The sequence below is a fragment of the Bombina bombina genome, chromosome 2 (genome assembly GCF_027579735.1).
Source record: "Bombina bombina isolate aBomBom1 chromosome 2, aBomBom1.pri, whole genome shotgun sequence".
In the NCBI taxonomy this organism is placed as follows: domain Eukaryota; kingdom Metazoa; phylum Chordata; class Amphibia; order Anura; family Bombinatoridae; genus Bombina; species Bombina bombina.
The window spans coordinates 490,523,147-490,542,236 of NC_069500.1; positions in this window are offsets into that span (position 1 = coordinate 490,523,147).

Sequence of the window (19,090 nt, forward strand, 5' to 3'; positions counted from 1 at the left end):
TGTATGACAATTACATGGTAAATAACAGAGGACAAGGTTCATGGTGAACTATAATAATATGCATTTATTTTTTGGCTTCTTGGATGAGGGAGCTGAGGTGCCTGTAGTTTATTGCCTTGTTATCCTTGTTCTTGCAGATTCTGGTGTTTCTGCTGGTGTGCTGGCCACAGATGATAGGCTGGAGGCAGTGTCCTGCTGGTGTGTAAAGTGCTCAACCAATACACACAAAATTTGATTTATTAGTTGATATCTATTGTCCATCTGTATCTGCATATCAGAAAGAATTTGCATCATCTGTGACTGGTTTTAAACACTTGCACTTAACAATGCTGTGATGTCCCTCTGCAGCTCTATGCTACGTTTGTGTAAGCTCTCTTGGCCCCTGAAAAATCTTTCTTGGCCTCTTTGTATGCTCTCAGTGCTTGTGATGAGCCTCCTCTGGAGAGCAATGTATTCCCCACCCAGGGCAGAATACAATGCATCCACAGGCTCTTGAGCAACAGGGCTGGCATTTGCTTGAGGGCCACGATGTTGGAAAAGAGGTCATGCTTGTTGATGTGCTTCTGTTGCTTGAAAGGCAGCTGTATTTTCTGGTGCTTGAGGGGCAGGTGCAGCTGTATCTTCTGGTGCTTGAGGGGCAGGTGCAGCTGTAGTTTCTGGTGCTTGAGGGGCAGATGCAGCTGTATCTTCTGGTGCTTGAGGGGCAGCTATAGCTTCTACTGCTTGAGGGGCAGCTGTGGTTTCTGCTGTATTTCCATCTGCAGATGGTGGAGCTTTTCCCAGGGAAAAGGATGGTGGAGCTCGTCCCAGGGAAAAGGATGGTGGAGCTCGTCCCAGGGAAGAGGATGGTGGAGCTCATCCCAGGGAAGAGGATGGTGAAGCTCATTACAGTGAATAAGATGATGGAGCTCTCATAGATTATCGGTATTCCCACTGTTGACCAGTGTGTGACCACTCAGCCTCTACAATAGGCACATCCTGTGACATAGTCTGTGGGTAATATCCATGACTGACATGAGACTGTGATTGTGTTGTGGGGGCTGTAAATACATTGACCCTTTGTGCCTGTCTTGGCTCCCCCTCAAAACCAAATAGAGGATGTTCCTCTGGCCAGGAATCTTGCCAGGGGTCATATGGCAATGTCAGTGGCATCATTCCTGGGTCCTCAACTGAAGCCATCCAACCATGCTCATGCCTGGGAGCATACTGTTGGTGTAGTTGCCTGGAGAATGGTGGTGGTGGTGTCATGGCTGTTCTCATCCTTGTGACAGGAGGTTCTGTGGAGGAGTTAAAGGATGAGAGGGATTAGTACAGTCAGATATATGTCCATGTGGGCATACAATGTACATTGATACATGCTAGGGCCTATACTGATTCAGATGTCAAACTCTAAAACATGCATGTGCGCATTGTGAGTTGGTCTACAGGGAGTTGCTGAATTATTAGGCAAGTTGTATTTTTGAGGATTCATTTTATTATTGAACAACAACCATGTTCTCAATGAACCCAAAAAACTCATTAATATCAAAGCTGAATATTTTTGGAAGTAGTTTTTAGTTTGTTTTTAGTTTTAGCTATTTTAGGGGGATATCTGTGTGTGCAGGTGACTATTACTGTGCATAATTATTAGGCAACTTAACAAAAAACAAATATATACCCATTTCAATTATTTATTTTTACCAGTGAAACCAATATAACATCTCAACATTCACAAATATACATTTCTTACATTCAAAAACAAAGCAAAAACAAATCAGTGACCAATATAGCCACCTTTCTTTGCAAGGACACTCAAAAGCCTGCCATCCATGGATTCTGTCAGTGTTTTGATCTGTTCACCATCAACATTGCGTGCAGCAGCAACCACAGCCTCCCAGACACTGTTCAGTGAGGTGTCCTGTTTTCCCTCCTTGTAAATCTCACATTTGATGATGGACCACAGGTTCTCAATGGGGTTCAGATCAGGTGAACAAGGAGGCCATGTCATTAGATTTTCTTCTTTTATACCCTTTCTTGCCAACCACGCTGTGGAGTACTTGGACGCGTGTGATGGAGCATTGTCCTGCATGAAAATCATGTTTTTCTTGAAGGATGCAGACTTCTTCCTGTACCACTGCTTGAAGAAGGTGTCTTCCAGAAACTTGCAGTAGGACTGGGAGTTGAGCTTGACTCCATCTTCAACCCGAAAAGGCCCCACAAGCTCATCTTTGATGATACCAGCCCAAACCAGTACTCCACCTCCACCTTGCTGGCGTCTGAGTCGGACTGGAGCTCTCTGCCCTTTACCAATCCAGCCACGGGCCCATCCATCTGGCCCATCAAGACTCACTCTCATTTCATCAGTCCATAAAACCTTAGAAAAATCAGTCTTGAGATATTTCTTGGCCCAGTCTTGACGTTTCAGCTTGTGTGTCTTGTTCAGTGGTTGTCGTCTTTCAGCCTTTCTTACCTTGGCCATGTCTCTGAGTATTGCACACCTTGTGCTTTTGGGCACTCCAGTGATGTTGCAGCTCTGAAATATGGCCAAACTGGTGGCAAGTGGCATCTTGGCAGCTGCACGCTTGACTTTTCTCAGTTCATGGGCAGTTATTTTGCGCCTTGGTTTTTCCACACGCTTCTTGCGACCCTGTTGACTATTTTGAATGAAACGCTTGATTGTTCGATGATCACGCTTCAGAAGCTTTGCAATTTTAAGAGTGCTGCATCCCTCTGCAAGATATCTCACTATTTTTGACTTTTCTGAGCCTGTCAAGTCCTTCTTTTGACCCATTTTGCCAAATGAAAGGAAGTTGCCTAATAATTATGCACACCTGATATAGGGTGTTGATGTCATTAGACCACACCCCTTCTCATTACAGAGATGCACATCACCTAATATGCTTAATTGGTAGTAGGCTTTCGAGCCTATACAGCTTGGAGTAAGACAACATGCATAAAGAGGATGATGTGGTCAAAATACTCATTTGCCTAATAATTCTGCACTCCCTGTATGAGGGATTTGAATATGAGCAGTATATAGGGATGTGTTTCATACAATAGTTATGTGTTCATGTCAATGATGTAATAATGTGTTCTTTAAGTGACACTATGGTCACGCAATTTACTTTAGCTTGATCTAGGAACAGAACCTGCTTTATTGAGCTAAATGTATTGGGATGGCTATAGTGTCCATTTAATGAAATCTCTACATGTGGCTTGTGGCCTGTGTTACTCTGAGACATGTTAGTATTCAATTATTCCACCTCACATCATGAATTGCATTGTGTTATGTAGCAGTAATGTCAAGTATAATTGTAGATGTTTTTGTTAGTACTCCAAATACCATGCTCCTCATCATGTACATGAATGTGTGATATTAAAAGATGTTGCATTGCAATTACATATAATACAGGTGTGTGGGATGTTACTCACCAGCATGATGTGCTGTGGTTGTTGTACTCGATTTCCAGGGCTGACTCACCACCTGTTCCCTTCCGGTGGATAGCTTCCTGCGCCATCTTCTCTTTGACCTGCCTCTTACAATCATTCCCCCTCTTATTCTGGCCCTCTACAGTCCTCCTCTGCTGGGCATCCTTTACTGCCATCCATGCAGTCTTTCTTTTTTTGGCACTGCCTTTGTCCTATTCCTGCCCGAAGAGGTGACTGTAGTTGTCCATGATGGCCTGGACTAGGGCAACATTTTCATCGAATGAGAAGTTGGGACATCTCAGCCTCTCATCCTCCATGGCAACTTGGTTTCCTCCCTGTGATGTCCCTGGCAGTGTGGGTTCCTCCCTATCCTCTTCCTTCTCTCCCCTTCTGTCCCCATGTGCACCCCCTGTCCCTCTCTTGGATGTGCCTGGTATCTGGGGCTCTCTGGCATCTCTCCTCCCATCATCCTTCTGGTTCTCCCTCTCCCCACTCCACTTGCTCTCTGTCGGGGGGCCCACTGCTCCTCTTCCCCTCTCCAATCCTCCTCTCCCTGCCACTCCTCTCCCCTCCTCCCCTCATCCCTACCTCTCCCTGCCATCCTCACACTAATCACACTACACACAGTCCCACTCACTCCCAGCTCAGTCACACACAATCAAACACTCAGCCTATCATACTGTAAAAATAAAATAAAATATGTGAGGTGTTAGAAAAAAAAGTGTGGTGTATTTGTATATGTATGTATGCAATATGTCAGAATATGTGTAAGTGTACATGTTTGTACCTCTCTCTCTACTCTCACTAATCCTCCACTCCTGGGTCATGTGTTGTAGCTCAATGAACAATCCAAACACACTGAAAAAAATGGCAGCTGCGCATAGGTTTATATATTGAATTTGAATAGCGTAATTACGTGTTGCATTTTTAGTTTAATTCCGGTTTTGTTTTTACGCGTTATCCTCATTTGCATAACACTACTCTTTATTGACACTTTAGGCGGACATAATACTGGCGTAAGTTACTTGCAACGACAGAAATGTGTATTTGCGCACATTTCTGATGATCGCTAGTTTATCCTACGTATGCCAGTCTATCATCTTTCGGCGCCTATATGTAATACCCCAATGTGCGAGGTGAAATTACAGGTGGTGTGGGTTTCAACGCTTGTGCTGAAACCTGCGCCGTATATGTAATCTCGCCCCTGGTGTGTGTGTGTACAATACAGTGAGTGAGTCAGAATACTGCAGTTGTATTTGTAATGGAACAAAAGGTTAAAAGTGCATTTGAAAAGCTATAGCTTCAGATAAAGAAAAAATAGAAAGAATCTGCAATAAAAGCTTAAAATGAATGAATTTTGTTAATAAACACATTTTTAATCACATTTTGTATGAACTGAATCAAGTTAAGAACAAATGATTCTTCTGACACATTTTTTTTGTCCATATCTATTAGTTAATGAAGCAAATCTCAGGATGCTCACATGCGTAAGCCTTAGTCGCTCAGTATGCCGTCCTACTTGTCGCTAAATCTTTTTTTCTCACTTTGTAAAAAACTGTAAGGGCTTCAGCCATTTACACCAATAAAAATGGGATGAAGCAAAGCTACATTTTTTTTTTAAGTGTTACACCCAACATCACAATTTTGTTTTGTGTGGGTGTCTTGCATATCTTCGTACAGATTACAAGTAAAATAAATTGTAGGTTTCACAATCTAAATATTATTTTGTTGTATGGAGTTACTAAAATTAACAGTTTGATTTTTATATGGGACAGACAGATGAATATATAGATAGATATTATACATAGATTAGATACGATTAGATTAGATACATAGATTACTAAATAGATTAGGATAAATATATAGATAAATAAATAAGAGAATTGGAATGTATTCTCCAGGTTCCAGAACCCTGACCCTATAAAATTCTAAACAATGATACTTTTAACGCAGTAAAAAAAGTGTTAAATAATGTTTTGGATGCAGTTCCAACTTGAGTTAATTCCAGTTATTCCTACTTAGATCCATGAGTAATGCTTGAAAGCAAAGCTTTTTCGGGATTGATTCACAATATGTTGCTGATTTGTACTCCCTTATTTAGGGATGTGTATTCTGTGGAATAGATAATAGAATTACCCATATTTTTTATTTTCATATCTTAAAGAGTTGTTATCTTTACACCTACAGAAAGGAAAGAAACTACATATTTCTTAATTTAATAATTCCAATAAGACAGAGTGTTTTTCAAATTGCCTAAATATTGGCCACATCTCTTCAAATATTGCAGCCCACTCTGTACTCTTTTTGCATACAACTGTTCTGTCTGGTGTAAATAGAAATTCTACTTTAATTAAAAGGCATTTAGCGCTTACCTCCCATTTTTTCCACGATACACGATAGTGTGTCTCTCCACAGCTGGCCACAGGTCCTTTAATTGTTCTGTAATTTGTCCTTTAAATAGCCATTCAAAATTAAGTAGGAGTAGCTCTTGACCACCTGACTAAGGAAATGGTTAGCATAATGACGAAGGAATTTTCACGATTGACTCACAATGACAGAAAAAAATTAGATGACAATAAGGAATCTACACCGCAGCATTCTTCTCAATCCTTTTGTAATTGATTTACTGTGTCTCTTTGTGGTCAGGCATGAGCCATAGATCAGACACATTTGTAAAAGTATAAGGATTGTTAAAAAATGATTTAATGCATATGAAAAAACACTATTTAAACATCTTAAAATATTTGTTGATCGAAAAAAAAGTTTAAGTTAAAGGGACAGTCTACACCTTTAGTCATCTTAAAGTCTTACCTTAGATTATGCTGCAAATATCCTCCTACACCCCTTTCTATATCATACAGCAGGAACGGTAAAAAAAGTTATTTTAAAATGAAAACTGTTTCTGGCCACTTTGAAATGGCAGCCAAGCTCCACCCACTGATGACATCATGATCTAGGCTACAGCTAGGTACTCTGCTGAATAGCATTGACAGTCTGTTGAATCCAACTAGTGAGCCTTTTGTGATTGGATGCCATATGCAGCTCAGATTATGATGTCATCAGTGGGCAGAGCTTGGCAGCCATTTCATAGTGGACAGAAACAATTTTCATTCTCATATAACATTTTTAACATTTACCGTTCCTGCAGCATAATATAGAAAAGGTGCAGGAGACTATTTGCAGCTTAATCTAAGGTAAGACTTTAAGATGACTACGCTGTAGACTGTCCCTTTAAAGCTGATTACTATGATTTTTAAATAAAAAAATGCATCTATATCTAGTATTAGTCAGTGTGAAGAAAGGTCAGTAGCTGATAATCAAATCTCCATTAACTCTATTGGTGGAGAAACGGCCAAGATTTAATTAACTCATTTTTTAAACTAATATCTCACTGAAAAAAAACCCAGCTAATCTTCCCCATTCAAAGATTACTCAATTAAAAAAGATGAAGTGAAGTTCATCATGAAGTAGTAACACGAATGACAAAGCCAAAAGGGTTAAGCAGTCAAGAACATCTCATGGGCACATATAACATAGTAGATGAGGTTGAAAGACAGCTCAACCTACTTGATTTACAATAAAGAACCTTCAATTTAACTTATATTAATACAACTTGAAGGCCTACCCATTTAACACAATAAACTATATCTCTAAGTTCTGGTTCTAGCCAGAAATGTATCTAAGCCATTTTTAAATGTATCTAAGGTATTGGCAATCACTACCTCCTTAGGGAATGAGTTCCACAGTTTAATGGCACCTTCAGTGAAAAAAACATTTATGTTGCTGTAGATGGAATCTCTTTCTCATTCTTCTAGCCTTAAATTGTGGCCTCATTTTCCTTGGAATAAACAGAGCTGCCAACCTTGTATATGGGCCTTGAATATATATATATATATATATATATATATATATATATATATATATATATATATATATATATTAATTATATCACTGCTAAAACACCTTTTTTATAGATAAAATCCTCCATTCTCCTTATTAGTTTTGTGACCCTTCTCTGAACTTTTTCTAGTTCAACAATGTCCTTTTTTGAAATTGAACCCCAGAACTGCACTCCATACTCAAGGTGAGGTCTTACCAGGGATTAATATAGTGACAGAATTATTCTTTCCTACCTTGCATAATGCCTCTTTTTATATGTGCTAATATCGTATTTAAACAGGCAGAGCAGTATCCGTTTAAACAATACTTAGCATTTATTGTTCCATACAGGAATATATTAAAAAGTAAAAAATCCACACCAACAATAAAAGACAAAGTTCAAAAAACAGCTGTGTGCAAGGTGCTTATGCATTTCAGCTAAAAAGCCGTAATCATAGCTAATCCTAAGAGTGAGAAACACACTACTTATACCCTAAATAGCACAGCCATTGGTTAAAAACAGTGATTTCACAGCTAAATGATGATGGTTATTGATTGTGCTTTAAGGGAGCAACCCTCTACAAAGTGAACGAACATTTGATCTGTATAGGAACTCTAATCTTATTCACAAAACAGAGCATTTTGCTACTCAATATATATCCTGGTAATTAGAAAAAAAATACTGTCTATAATGCAATCGATTATATCCGAAGTTTGGAAAAAATGAATAGATACATGTTAATGCAAATTGAGATATATGAAAGAACACATAGTAAGTATGTAATACTAATTACAATATTTGCTACAAATGGTAATATACCAAGTGTCCTACCTTCCCATTTGCAGCTCCATAAAAGGAAGGGAATGTCTCAGTAAAAGGCATGTATACATTTTAAATACAATAGCAATGGTGATAATAATATTATATAATATCAAGTAAAGTATTATCTTCTACCCAGATTAAGGTATTGGGATATGGTCTGAATTTTGTACCTTCAAATAATTTTAATGTGTTTCAAACCATCTTGAATCTTTATAGACTAATTAGAAATATTACTTTACGTAGACATTTTGGTAATACAGATCTGGTCCCTTCTCCCACCTCGAATACTGCTAACACAGGGAAAACTGATTGCTCTTTCGATCAGGCATGCAATGTTGTCACCTTGGAAAGTATACTGTGCGATAATAGCAGCGAAGTAGGAGAGGTGGGGGAAAGAAATAAATTCAGTGGTTTCAAAAATCCATCTACCTTTTACCCAATACAGAGTAGGGGTACCATCTTAGAAACGTTTTAAAAAGGGTTGAAAAAGATCAGAAATCTCTGAACTCAAGTATATTTAATGAGGGCAACTCTCAGTGAGGGCACTGATCCTACCAAAGTATTTCAGAGGAAATTGTCACAACTTCTAGATGATGCCTGAGAAAAAGGTTTTATTGATGAGGAGACATTTGATTTTTATGTATGTATCCAATCCTATAGTGCCTATTTTCCATCACCTCCCTAAGGTTCATAAATCCTTAAGGGAGGTGAAGGGACGTCCGATAGTAAATGGGATTGGCTCACTATTGGAGCATTTGTCCCAATGGCTTGATGCCATCCTCTGCCCCCTGGTGGTCTCATTGAATAGTTATTTAAGAGACACTAAACACATTTTGAAACTGATGAGTGATATCAGGTGGGTCCCAGCGGTACATTCCTGGCTCTCTATTGATGTAGTCGCTTTATACTCATCCATACCCCACCATAAAGGGCTGGAAGCTATATGCTTCTTTTTGAAGGTATATTCTGACTACACCCATGAGTTCCAGGAATTTGTAGTTGAAGTGACTAATTTTTTGCTTACACATAACTTCTTTCAATTTGAGGGCACTTTCTACCTCCAAATATGTGGGACAGCTATGGGGGCGAAATTCGCCCCGTCCTATGCAAACCTATTTTTGGGTTGGTGGGAGCTGTTCCACATATTTGGAGATAATAACCCCTATAGAGACTGCATTTCATTTTACAAGAGATATATTGATGATCTCATCATTATTTTTAAAGGGAATCATCTTACAGCCAGCTCATTTGTGAGCTGGCTAAATATGAATGATCTAAATCTCAAATGTACTTTTGATTTCCAGAAGGAATCAATTAATTATCTTGATGTGACATTAAGGGCAGGAATGGATGGCAGAGATACCACAGATATATACAGAAAGCCGATAGCTGGCAATACCCTACTGCATGCCAAATCCTGCCCCCCTGACTTTGTACCCTATGCGGTTGCCAAGGGGCAATATGTCCGCATTAAGAAGAACTGCAGCAATAGGGGTCTATATACAAACAGGGCAGATGAACTTAGCTCTCATTTAAAACAAAAAGGCTACACCAACAGGGTTATAGATCGAGCCCGCACTGAAGTAGATGGGATGGAGCGTGAACATCTTCTACAGGTTACGAAGGTGGCTAGATCTAAGGGAATGACCAATCAATTTGGAGTAGTGACCTTTGTTTCAGGCCACAGTGCCCAATATAGACAAGTATGTGGGATAGTTAAGAAGCATTTTAGACTTCTTATTGCAGATGATAAATTAATGGATTGTGTAGACAGAGGCATCAGGTGCTCATTCAGATGTGGCAAAACCATTGGCAACATAATCTCTCCCTCAGATCTGCCCCCCCTTCAGTCAAATAAGAGTTCATGGTTAACCCACGTGGGCATGTTTAAATTTGGGAGAAATAAATGTAGACCCTGTGATTATGCCACATTTTCTAAGACATTTAAATCTGAAGTAACACAAGAATCTTTTGACATCAAACACTGCCTGAATTGCAATTCTACTTACGTTACGTACGTTATAACCTGTATTTTGTGCTATCGGCAATAAGTTAGACAAGCGACACGTGATGTAGGGTCTAGAATAAGAGAACATTTTTCAACTATCTCTATTGGAAAATCCACTACCCCACTTGTCCAACATTTTGCCCTATGCCATAATAAGAGCTTGGATTCCTTCAGGTGGCAGGCCATTGATAAAACGATTCTGCCTAAAAGAGGCGGGGATAAGAATAAAATCTTGAGCAGAAGCGAAATGTATTGGATATATAGACTCGATACCCGAATCCCGCTAGGATTTAATTCAGAATATGATCTAATTAATCACTGGCAGAACTAGATATATTCCTGCTTGGCATGCATCATCTTTGGAACTTGGTTTAATATTAGAGACTCTATTAATTTATTTACCTATTTTTACATCTCTAGTGATTCAGCCATGGTAATGTTTCTCTTGTCAGGTATATAACATTAGTTGACATCTCCAAGGGTTTGCCCCACTGCTGGTGTTATTACTATCACCATCTTTTTCTTCCATTTAATCTCATATGGAGCAGGTTTGGCATTAGTCAGCTCCAATACCTATGACACAATAGACCTGGGTTTGTTTCTCTTTAGTTACTCATTTATTTATTATCATCATTGATCATTTCATATCTATTGATAGATTATATACCTCAGTGTATTGTATTTGATGGACATACTGTAATTAATTTGAGTAAACTATTGAACTATTATATACACATATTATTATTCTTTTAATATTTATACTATATGTGCATATTTTGAGTTTGCTGCAAGTACCTGTCCCTTAACTAAGGGTAGCAAATAATCAATTAATACACAGTAAGACTGTATGCCCCGCAGCTTAATGGTTAACTTTATCGCCTGTGATCCCAGGGACCCGGGATTGATACCCAAACTGATATTATATCATATTATTATCACCATTGCTATTGTATTTAAAATGTATACATGCCTTTTACTGAGACATTCCCTTCCTTTTATGGAGCTGCAAATGGGAAGGTAGGACACTTGGTATATTACCATTTGTAGCGAATATTGCAATTAGTATTACATACTTACTATGTGTTCTTTCATATACCTCAGTTTGCATTAACATGTATCTATTCTCTTTTTCCAAACTTCGGATATAATCGATTGCATTATAGACAGTATTTTTTTCTAATTACCAGAATATATATTGAGTAGCAAAAATGCTCTGTTTTGTGAATAAGATTAGAGTTCCTATATAGATCAAATATTCGTTCACTTTGAAGAGGGTTGCTCCCTTAAGGCACAATAAATTACCATCATCATTCAGCTGTGTAATCACTGTTTTTAACCAATGACTGTGTTAGTTAGGGTATAAGCTATGATTACAGCTTTTTAGCTGAAACGCGTAAGCACCTAGCACACAGCTGTTTTTTTAACTTTGTCTTTTATTGTTGGTGTGGATTTTTGACTTTTTATTCCAAGTTCTTTTTATTGAAATAGTTTGGCAAACATATAACAAGGATTAGTCAAGATATAAGGAATATGACATTCTTATATGTAACATAATGACCGTTTCCAATTAACAACATTAATCATTCACTTAATGGTTAAAAGAATAATTTTAAACTAAACAGGGAATGGCCTTGACGGCCAGAGAGAGGGAAGGGGGAGACATAAAGAAAATGAAAATTAAAGAATTCAAGTAAAATAAAATGCAATACAATTGAGTTAAATTGGGTTGAGTTGAGATGTACCAGCTAAAGTAGTAAGAGGGGGTAGGTGTTCTCCTATATGGATATCACTTATGAGAATTAATATATTCACAGGGAAATAATTACGTTAGCAGGGGTAATTCACTGACTGATGTTACTGTTTTCATATATTGTGTCCACATATCTTGGGCAATGAGAAATATGTCTCTGGAATCCAGCCTGAATGATCTATACTCTTCCAATTCTATCAGGTCAGTGACTTTGAGTCTCCATAGTGTTACATTTGGTGGATCTTGAGATTTCCAGGATTTAGCGATGAGGGATTTGGCACTATTTGTAAGTATGCGTAACAGGATGCTGTGGGCTTTAGAGGGGAGCTTAATATGTTTGTTTAAAAGAAATATTAGCGGGTCTAATGGTAATGTAAGCTGAAAGATTTTTTCAATTTCCCCTATGAGGGTTCTCCAATATGAGTTTATGCTGTTGCACCACCACCACATGTGGCCCATGCCACTGCCAACGTGGCCACAGTGCCAGCATCGGTTACCTGTTGTGGGGTACAATTTATGCAAACGTCTGGGGGTGAGGTACCAGTTATGGAGGATTTTATAGTTCATCTCCAGCATAGCTGCCGAGGATGAAGAAGATTTGGTGTTAATAAAAATAGAGGTTGCTGTATGAGGTAGGATGATGACTCCTAGTTCCCTTTCCGAGGACTCAATAGTTCCCGGTAAGTTGCCAGGGGGAGGGTGGGATAGTATAGAGTATATTTTGGACAGGGTGTGATTTAAGGAGATAGGGGATGACAATATAGTCTCAAGCTTAGTCATAGGTCTGAGCATATTGTAATAATATTTGTGTGAAGTGATATAATGGTGAAGTCTCCTGTAATTAAACCAGTTATGGGCCCAGTCATAGTTTAATTCTTGTAGTTTTGCCTGAGAGTGTAGGTGATCTTTATCAGAGAGGTGGTGAATCGCCACATCAGGGGAAGGGTCAATATGCAAGGAATGGGTTCTTAGCTCTGTCAGAGAGAACTCTGGGTTGTGTAGTAACAAGGTGAGCGGGGAAGGTCTGGAAGAAAGGTATGGATTGGTTACGTTTGCCCTCTCCCATTGAATTAGGGTTTCCTTGGTGATAGGATTATCTAAGTTTTTAACGGTGGGTGCGGATCGGGGAGTCCAGCAAATGGAATGTAAGTGTAAGTCTTTATGCAAGTGTTCCTCAAGCAAGATCCACCTCTTCTGAGTCTTATGAACCCTCCAGTCAAGAATTCGCTGGATGAAAATAGCAGATCTATAAAGCTCTAAGTTAGGGACTCCGAGGCCGCCGTGTCTACGAGGGGTTAGCATTATTCGCTTATTAATCCTTGAGTGACCGCCTCTCCATATAAATTAACTAAATAGTTGTTGCAAATTCTTAAGGTAATGGGAAGGGAGTGGGACAGGGAGGGTTTGTAGCAGGTATAGAAGTCTGGGGAAGGCTGTCATTTTTATGGCATTAATTCTGCCAATCCAGGATAGGTGTCTAGAGTGCCACGACGAGAGCTCCCTTTCCAGGGATAGCTTTAGGGGGGCATAGTTTAGATTATATATAGTCTCTAAATCCTCGGTGAGGTGGATACCTAGGTATCGTAAGGAGGTTTTGCACCTGCGGAAGGGGCAAAGTAATTCAATTTGTTGAGCAAGAGTATGGGGTAGTGAGACTCCAATGTATTCTGATTTGGACTGGTTAATGAGGAAGTTGGTTAGTTTATTAAAAAGCGAAAGTTCCTCTAGAAGGATAGGGATCGATGTGTCGGGAGAAGTAAGGGAGAACAGCACATCGTCTGCAAAAAGGGATAATTTATAGGTCTCACCACCAACCGTTATACCCTTGATATCTGGGTTTAGTCTGATCTTAGTGGCAAATGTCTCTAAGAGTCATACAAACAATAGTGGGGATAAGGGGCATCCCTGCCTAGTACCATTCGAAATCGGGAATGGCGAGGAAAGGATACCATTTAAGGAAATTCGAGCACTAGGATTATGGTATAGGGCAAATATTCTGTGGATCATGAGCTCACCTAACCCCATGGTCTGTAAGGTGGATTTGAGGAAGGACCATCGAACTCGGTCAAAGGCCTTCTCCGTGTCGGTGGATAAGCAGATCGCGGGAAGGCCTTGTTTTTTAGAATGCCATAAGAGGTGGAGATTGCGGACCGTATTATCTTTTGCCTCTCTGAAGGGAATGAATCCCACCTGATCTTGATGGATTAAGGATGGGAGATGTTGGTTCAATCTAGTTGCTATCATTTTGGCGTAAATTTTTACATCTGCATTTAGCAGGGAGATCGGTCTGTAGTTGGGAATAGATTCAGGGGATTTATTAGGTTTAGGAATTACAGAGATATGTGCTAGAAGGGATTGGGGAGAGAAGAGGGGTATCTATAAATTTGGAATAATATGAATGGCCGAATCCATCAGGGCCTGGGGCCTTGCCCGGGGGGAAGGAAAGGATGGCTTTCTGTAGTTCTTTTAAAGTGAAAGGTGATTCCAGGTCAGATTTTTGCTCTGTCATCAGGGAGGGGAGGTGTAGGGAGGTCAAGTAGTCAGTGATTTCTTCTGGGGAAGGGGGGGTGCTATTGTTATCTAAGTTATAAAGATCTTTGTAATATGAACGAAATTGGTTCGCGATATCAGAAGAGGTGGACCAAGTCTTGCCTGTTTTGTCTTTTATGGACATAATATAACCCCTCGAGGCTCTGTTGTGTAGTAGACGAGCTAATAGTTTGCCTTGTTTATTACCCCCTTCGTAAAACCTTCTTCTGAGGAAAAGAGCTCTACGTTTGGCCTCCAGACCCAAAAGGAGGGTCAGCTGACCTTGTTTGTGTTTAATATGTTCGAGTAGGGAAGGGCTATTGGGGTATCTTTTATGGGAGTCCTGTAGTTTTTCTAATTCTTCTAAGAGGTTTTTAAGTGCAAGGGTGTTTTGTTTATTTCTTTCAGCTTTGATCGCTATGAGCTCTCCTCTAAGTACACACTTGTGGGCTTCCCACACATTGAGAGGAGAAACATCTGGGGTGGTGTTAGAAAGGAAATAGGACTCCAGACTCTTAGTTATTTGTATTTTAACTATAGGGTCAGAAAGGAGCGACTCATCAAGCCTCCACATGCGTTCCTGTCTTTGAGAGGTGGGCCAGTTGAGGGAGCATGAGATCATGGCATGGTCTGACCACGTGATGGGCATAATATTGGTGGATTGGACCAGGGCTAAGCTAGTAACATCGATCATCAAATAATCAATGCGGGAGTAGGATTGGTGGGGATATGAATAAAACGTATAATCCTTGACCATGTGATGATGGATTCTCCAAGCATCATGGACGTTTAGCTTGGAGATGTGAGATTTGATCGCTTTTAGAACCTTCTGGGGGATCGCGGATGACCCCGAAGAACAGTCCAAGTTGGGGTCAAAAGCTAAATTGAAATCCCCTCCCAAAATTAAACTACCCCTAGATAATTCAGAGATAGTGTTACAGGATTGAAGGAAAAATTGGGTGGGGCAGGAATTAGGAGCATATATATTGGCGATAGTAATAACTTTATTGAAGAGTTTGCCAGTGATAACAATTAGTCTACCTTCTCTATCTTTGAAGATGTTAGTGATATGGAAGGGGATCTGTTTGCGGATTAGTATTCCCACGCCGTTATGTTTAGAAGTATTTGAGGATAAAAACACTTGGCCAAATTTCCTAAGGGACTGTAAGGGTTCTCTGCCTTTCTTGAAATGAGTCTCCTGAATTAGGATGATATCACTTTTTTGTCTATGGTAATCTCTCAAGGCTTGGGATCTTTTTTGAGGGGTGTTCAATCCCTTGACATTATGGGACAATATTTTAATAGATCTAAGGTGTGTGGCCATAGGTAATGTTTGTGAGGGCATTTAGATTTCTAAAGGTGCGGGATTGATAGGAGGCTATATTCCCAGTCAGAAGGTGGTAGTGTCCGCTAATAATGTGGATTTGGAGTGAAAGGGCCTTGTGATTATATTGAGTGGGGGACACATCATTGTGGGTTGATTGTGAATTTTTATGGTAACTATAGGGTGAATAAGCTTGAGGAGAAGCATGCTGATAAGTAGTAGACCAATGTTTGAGAAAGTTGGGGTGGCTGAGTAGGCAGGTACAGTAAACATTAGAACATTCAAAAACTTGCAATTTAACTATAAAGAACATGAATTCAACAAGTAGTATATGCAAAACGAACAAACAAAATAATGTAAATTATTCCAACAATAGGTGGTGTGCATTAAGGTTTGTGAGTACACCATTCGGGGGGGAGGAATGATGTCGGATAACCCTATATGGCAATCAAAAATTAAATGACTAAAAATAAGGCATTGTTAGCAACAGTAGAAATTAAACTAGAATGGACATATTGAAGCAACATGGTTATCAGGAACAAATACAAACAAACTAAGAAGTCATTCATACAATACCCCTGGAACAACCTATCATAGAGTCCCTCAGAAAGAAATGTTCCAGCAGAGAAAATGTCCAAAGTCCAAGCCAACGCTTGTGTGCGGGGTGTGTGGATGGTAAATAGAGGGCCTCAGGTTTCTGCAGCTGGAGATGTAGGGCCGGTCTTGCGTCATTTAGGTTCTACCCTTGACCAACTCGGTCTTTGATCTCTGGAAGATCCTTCCCCTGAGCAGTCCAGCCCAGGAGCTGGGACGATAATTTTCTCTGAGGGGGGGTCAAAAGATATGTTAAGTTTCCTGGATACATCCTCCAAGTCAGAGAAGTTTTTGTATATAATCTGTCCTCCGTTCAATGAGATAATTAAGCTAAAAGGGAAGCCCCAACGATATTTAATACTTTTTTCCTGAAGGACTTTGGTGATGAAGCGAACCTCTCTTCTGCGCTGGATTGTCTGGGGGCATAGGTCTTGATAGATCTGTAGATTGTGGTTATGGAAAAGGATTGTCCTCCTAGTTCTCGCGGCTTGCCAGATCTCCTCCTTGGTGGTGAACTTTAGAAATCTGATAATAACATCCCTGGGAGGTGCCGGGGGTCTTGCAGGAGGCCTGAGGGCCCTGTGGATTCTCTCGATGTCATCATGTTGTATGGGAGGAGTTTGAGGGAGTAGGACATGAAAGAGCTCAGTGACATAGGCCCTAAGTTGCTCTTGAGAAACATCCTCAGGGATTCCCCTAAGTCGCAAATTGTTCCTCCGTCCTCGATTTTCGAGGTCCTCAATTTTATCATTCAAATTTTGCAGCATAGAGTCTTGGATAGATATTTGTTGGGAATTCAGGCTAACCATGTTATTAAGGTGGTCATGTCCCTCCTCCAAGAATTCCATCCTAGAACCAAGGTCATTAAGATCCTTCTTTAGGTCTTTGATTTCATTTTTAATAAAATTCTTCAAGTCAGCAATATCAGATTTAGATGGGAGACTAGCAATCTGGGATTGAATAGACTGCAGGGGGTCTTGTGTGTTATTCGCAGTGGAGTTAACAGGAGTGGAATCTGTAGCCTGCATAATGTTCGTGCCAGTTGTATCTTGAGGCTGGAAAAAGGATGATACTGAAGGGCCAAGCTGGGTTAATTTGCCTTGTTTTTCAGGTTTATTACCTTTCCTGCCTGCCATAATGGGAGTGCAGATGGCATGAACAGGAAGGGGAGCGGAATGCCTGGCTTAAATTGTGAGCTTGATAATGGCTAGGGGAGGCTTAGGTTGCAGTATTTGTAAAGGCCTTGAGGGGCAATTAGCGGGCACAATAAGAGGGCTCAAAGCAGCTGTAGATTGAAATGGCAGTGAAGGTAGGCCGCAGGGCCTATGAGTGAGAGTGTATCACTAGGCCTCGGTATCCTCAGAGGGAAATGCTGTGTTCTAGTCGGTTCTGTAAGGTGTGAAACAGTCCGGTCTATCCCTGTGCCCTCCTGCTAGTCTTATTCGGGTTCAGTAAGTGTATCTATAATTATGTGCTTGCTTGTGACCGCAGCTCGCGGTGTCGTCGTGCTCACCCGATGAAGCTGGGATCTCTGATGCAGCTCCCTGTCACAGCTTCTCATCTGCTGCGCGTCTGCGATAGCGGGACTTAGAGCACTTCAGACAGGGTGGATGAGGTGCTGGTATATCGCGGGGACTCCGCGTATCAGGGTCTGAGTCGATTGGGGTTTGAGAAGTCAGGGCACTACTTCTGGCGGCAAGATGGCGGTAAGATGGCGGCCGCGGTCACATAGCAGACAGCCTCAGGCTTCGCCAAAAATATCTCCAGCATATTAGTTATAGTCCATAAGTGGGGCCAGTTGATGCAAGGTTGTTGGTAGGAGTAGCTATGGCCATATTTAGTATGAAATGCCAATTTAGATGCCTAATAGGGACCAACAGCTCCGGAGCTCAGTCACACAGCGTCCATGCTCCAGCACGGCGAAGCTCCGTCCCCCGGATTTTTGACTTTTTAATATATTCCTGTATGGAACAATAAATGCTAAGTATTATTTAAATGGATACTGCTCTGCCTGTTTGTTCTTTATGCTCTTTTGTTCAGCATAGAGCACTATCCACCCTTGCCTATCGACTTGTGAGGAGTTGGAGACCACCTAAGCCTGCCTGGAGTCGTTGCCTATCAGCCTTGGATCAAGTACGTTTAAGTGTACCCTTTACCGGAGGAACTTTTTCTTGGTTTATATTTGAGGATACAACTTTGCTGGAGCTAGCCGCCTATTGAAAAAATCTTGCCTTACTGCAATTGCACTGACCGGAGTAGGCTGCAGTGGATTGGCTGGCATAGCACACACCTGCAACACGCCCACATCTTGGCGTCTGGAGGAGAAGCTCCGTTGTAGCAGTTTGGCCGGTGCATGGAGATAAATCTATCTGTGGTGGTGTATCATAATCACCTGGAAGGAGCGGAGCTGCCACACACAGTGCCACTGTATATAATGGAGGAGTCCGGTCATACATCCAAAGGAGCTACTATTTCGGCAACGGAAGAGGTGAGATAGACCCTGTACATCATTGTAAGGCATCTGTAGCAACTGCGTCTCTTTAAGTGGATGCTGGTTTTGCTCAGTTGTATTTGCATATATATGTATATATTGTATACAAATGCCCTCTGCCTGAGGTCTCTCACTCTACTGACATTGATATTATTTACTGGACTTTTATAGTGTCACATTACAGCTTGGCTCATATGGGCACCCCTCATAAGTACGTATTCATAATTTTCAGTTTGAACATTTAAGCCTTCATTACAGTTATTTATTTGAAGGTTTTCCCTGAC